The 4999-nt window shown below is 32.9% G+C and overlaps 1 pseudogene; it reads right to left on the reverse strand.

Annotated features, from left to right (window-relative positions):
- Nucleotides 1-745: 745 nt before the first annotated feature.
- Nucleotides 746-2166, reverse strand: LOC116637333 (annotated as a pseudogene).
- Between the last annotated feature and the right edge of the window lie 2833 nt (nucleotides 2167-4999).

Genomic DNA, 4999 nt, shown 5'->3' on the forward strand with positions numbered 1-4999 from the left:
CATCAATGATTCTAAATTAAAGTCAGGGGAGAATAAAAACTATTTTACTGTTAATCATATTTCATAAAATGTTGTATGTGTATCTGGCACTGTTCTTATGTTGTTTTTTTTCTGTCTTTTCTTGAATAAAGTATAGATGTAGCAGGCTTCAGTATGTTCACAAGACAACACAAATGAAGAAAAAAGTCCATATTCTAAGATTGGCAGAATGGAAAGACAGAAAGAAACTGGTTTGTTAAAAAGATTATTGACAGCATCCAGTTCCAGCTTCCATATGCCTTTACTGTGATATGAGATATAAAATAAATCCCTTATCCATTTAGTCCACTAAAAATTTACCTTCTATTACTTGCAGCTGGTTATATTCACAGTATGTAATAAAAGTTGGTATCATAGGCACTACATGGGAAGTATTTACATATTCAAAGAATATTCAATTTGGTTGTAGCTCTCTAATTTCTATACATTCGTACACAGCACATGCTCTAGTTACATTGAATCATCTTACTCTCCTCATTAATATCTTCTTTATCACTTACAATCTAGAATAAATGTCATATTCAGTGTAAATCTGTTATTGATATTTTCTCCAAAGACACAAACAATATTTTTCTTGGTTGATCATTTTTGTTGTTGTTATTGTTTAATGCTTATCATATTACATCCTAATTTGGTCTTCTCTTCTGAAGTTCCTTAAAGATAATACTTTGTATTTGCATGTAACTTTGTTACAGGCACATAGTGGTTAGTTGTAAGAAAATGTGAAATGAATAAAAGAATGGCACTTCCATAATCCTTTTTCCAGAGAGACCTCAGTGGTCTTCTTATTCACAACATTCCCACTGGAGTCTTCATATTCTTCGTCAGTGTCAGGATGCCATTGTTCCGATGACTTCTGAAGTTTCAGCTTGGCCCACAGGGAGACAGCATCTTCACATTAGCAAATTGGGCAGTGTTTGGGATACCCAAACACCTCATGCCATGAGCATGGCCATTCAGTACAGTGCTACTGGAAGGCTTCCAGAACTCAGTAGGTGTAATTTCCACAAATTTCACAGTTGTAGTTTAGACCATGAAGCTTATATCTATACAGTAGGGAATGGGTTTGCCATCCCAGCCAAAGGGCAGGTTTCTGGGGTTGTAAATGATCTCATTCTCCTCATCTTCACCTTCACTCTCACTGACCTGCTTATACTTCTCTACTTTTCTACTTCTCATTTTTCCCTTATCCATGTACATTTTCATGAGGGAGATGATGCTGTTCCCCCCAAATCTCTACATATTCACAGATAAAGGCTTCTAGGAAGGCAATGTCTTTGTTCCTCTCAGTGTCTCATTTGACTTTTGACTTGGGATTTTTGGCAAGCAGGGAGGTGTCAAGTGACTCCAGGGACTTTCCTTAGGTGCTGAATAGCCTCTGGGCTCACTCTTCTAGGGTCCCACCTCACTTCAGGCCTAAAGCTAAGAGAGCAGATTTCAATCTGTACAGACCAAGGGAAGCCAACTCCTCCTAAGAAGAGAATGCAGACAGGTTGAGATGGCCTCCTGCATGGGTCAGGGCTCCACTTGTCTCTTTTGGCCATCCAGGAAAGATATCATTCTCCCACTTCTCAAACTTATTATGAATCTTCCTAAAAATCCATTCTGATCTTGGAGCAGCTTCACTCGATCTGTGTAATCTTGAAGGTAGTCAAGCAGCATTTCCAGGTATCTTTTATATTTGACATCCTTCCTTTCTGTAGAAATGTCAAATAACTGGTCAAAGATGACAAGTATGTGATATAATCCAGCTTCTCCCGAGGCCTTCAGGTTAATGTATTTGAGGTTAACAGTCATGGACATCTAAGTAACGACCATATCCCTCTTCATCTGTGAACTCCACCAAGTTCCATGCCTGTTCTTTTGGATTCTCTCAAACTTTCAGAAGCTCCTCAAATTCCACTGACATTGGCACACAGATCTCATTTGGGTGTTTCTGGTGGAATTCCTTTATTTGCTTGAGTCTACTATAAAATTCGGCAAATTTGTTGGGTCTTAAAATGGCATTGAGTTCTTCCTTTCTTAATCCATTCTTACATCATACAAATCCCACAGTTTCCTACTGACTCCCAAATACCGCTCTTGCATGGCCCGTGTGCAGGTCTGCTGGTTAGGCTTAGGGGTCATGGGGATCAGGTAGTAAATATAATTTATCCCAAGAATGTCTTACAGTGATCTCAGTGCATATAAATTCATCTTACATATAAATCTACAGTCAGTGAATACAGGTTTAGACCGGATATGCTTAGAAACCATCAGAATCATCCAATTTGATACCTAAAACTTTGAAGGAAATTTATTATGGAAGAAAAGGTAAAGTACATGGACCAAGTGTCAAGGAGATCTAACTCCACACCAAAGTTTAAGCTAAAAGAGATATTGCATCCATAACTGAAGAACAAAGTTTAGTACAACCACTAAAAATCTAAAATATTCTTATCACAGCCCCTTTTAATTTGTTTATGTGGCCTTTACAGAACACAGTTGTGTGTGTGTGTGTGTGTGTGTGTGTAGTTATACACTCTGCTCTAAAATAAAAGCTTTTATTTTTTATTTTTTTTAATTTTAAAGTGATAAAGTTTTTAGAACACTTCATGTAAAATGGAATATGTAAACATTTTATTTTTAAACTCCTTTTAGGATTCTCTTTCCAAGAAGCTAAGGAAAAAATTATCAAGGTTTCAAAAATACAAATGTATTCCCAAGAAAGAGTTTTAGTTAGAAAATAGGATAAAGATAATATGTAAAAGTGGTACAACACAGAATGGTTTAGAGGTAAGAATTTAGCATACAATCTTAGGATTCCAGACAGAAAATGGATTTTGTTTTAAGTGAAGTATGTGTGCTTTATATTAAATACAAAAGACACATCTATTATCCTTATCGGAAGTACCTGAAGTTTAATAAAGGGAGTAGATAGAATTTTAAAATCTTTGGCTAAATAACAAATATCGTATATATTAAACAAAAAGTTTAAAACAAACCTAAGGTGGTTCTAGCATTTTCACTGTCTATAGCATGCACAGAGAATAAGTTGGAAAGAAATATTTTTTGAACAGAAAAAAAGTGTTACTCAGTACTATGCAGGAACATTATCAATCATGGAATAAGATCTAATATAAGCAATAGATATTCAAGTAATCACTACATGAAATAGCTAAGAAATTCATCATTCTTATCTTTCCATCATAGGTTTACCATATACACCCAAGGGACAATACTTTCATGGAGTTCTTTCTGAGATCATTGTACCCTCAAAATATGGTAGATAAAATAATGACAACTTTTTGTGCATTTTATAAAAACATAATTACAATTTCAAAATCAATCATGATAAAATATTGCAAGATGAAACCATAAGAAATTTCAGATCATGAATAAATTCAGATTGAGACCTGGTTACTTTGATTTGACTGAGATTAGGCCTATGACTATAAATGTTTATCATTTTTCTTATTTTTATTCATATAATAATTATTACTAAAAGTAGGGTGTACCTGTGCTACAATAAACAACACAAACTCTATGAAGCCAGAATGTGGGCCTTGTTAATATTTTAATCTCCTATATTCTCTAAAAGAGTACTTTGTAGAACTTTCCAAAACCAATATACTACAGTAACATCTGATTAGAGCATACTGTCATTACTCTTCTGTGTCCTGTAATAACATTCCCTTATTTTCCTCACGTTTATGCTGAGGTATGATGTATTTTAAAATTTACATACCATTGAATAAATATTTCAGTTTGGAAATTTTTATCTCCTTTGATGATTTGTTAAGAACTAGAACATCTGGGATATGCTCCATTGAATCAATTCTCACGTATTCATTTCTTTATATTACTGGATATACATCTGTTATACTCAGTTTTCATGGGTTAAATTGTTTCCCCTCAGAGGTCATTTAAGTCCTAACCTCCAGTACCTCAAAATATGACCAACTTATAGATCTCTAAGGTCTTTACATAGATAATCAAGTGAAAATGAGGTCATTAGGTTTGGCCTCCAGTCAAAATAACATAACATAGAGAATAAAATAAAATAAAATCCACCTATAAACGAACTTTGAAAGAGTAAAACTGATCCATAAATTAAGAAAAAAAAAATGACTTAACAAAACAAAAGTCAATACTCTAAAGAAAGACAAAAAGATTCAATCTGGTGAATATAAGCCTAACTGTGCCATTTATCAATTTGAATACAAAGAGATGAAGCACATTATTTAGAATGCAGAGATTGTGAGACTGTGGAAAAGAATAATATTCACCTATACGCTAAATTCAAAGGATAGAAAAAGCTATGCCATGCAGACACTGATTATATAAAATCAAGAATGTCTATATTAATATTATTCAAATTAGAATTCATAACAAAGAGTGTTATAATGGACATAAAGGGATATTTCATAACAACAAAAGGGTCAATTAAGTTAATAAAAGTATTATACAACACCAAATATATACGCTTTTAATAAAAGAGTTTGAAAATAAAGAGAAATAGAAAAATTCAAAATATATTCAGAGACTTCCACAATTCTCTCAGAAACTGACAAGTGTTTAGAACACAAAAAGGCTATAAAAGACATCAATGTAACCTTATTGACATAGACATGGCAATAGCAGAATAAACATTCTTTTCAATTGCACCTGTGAATTGACCATGATAGACCACATGCTTTTTTCATAAAATATAAAATGATTAAATTCTTTATAGACTATTCTCTGAGCAAAAGAAATTATATTAAAAATTCATAAAAAATAGTATCTGGAAAATACCTAAATTTTATAAATTAGCATACTCTTAAATAGCCAATGGATCAAAGGAAAAAAATACAAGTGAAATTAGAAAATATTTTAAACTGAATGATAAAGAAAATACAACCTATTGATATTGAGAGGATATGTGTAATGACATATTTAAAGGAAAGTTATATTTTTAAATGTTATAACAGAGAAAAGA

This window comes from Phoca vitulina, unplaced genomic scaffold, assembly GCF_004348235.1.
Source record: "Phoca vitulina isolate PV1807 unplaced genomic scaffold, GSC_HSeal_1.0 scaffold14, whole genome shotgun sequence".
NCBI lineage: Eukaryota > Metazoa > Chordata > Mammalia > Carnivora > Phocidae > Phoca > Phoca vitulina.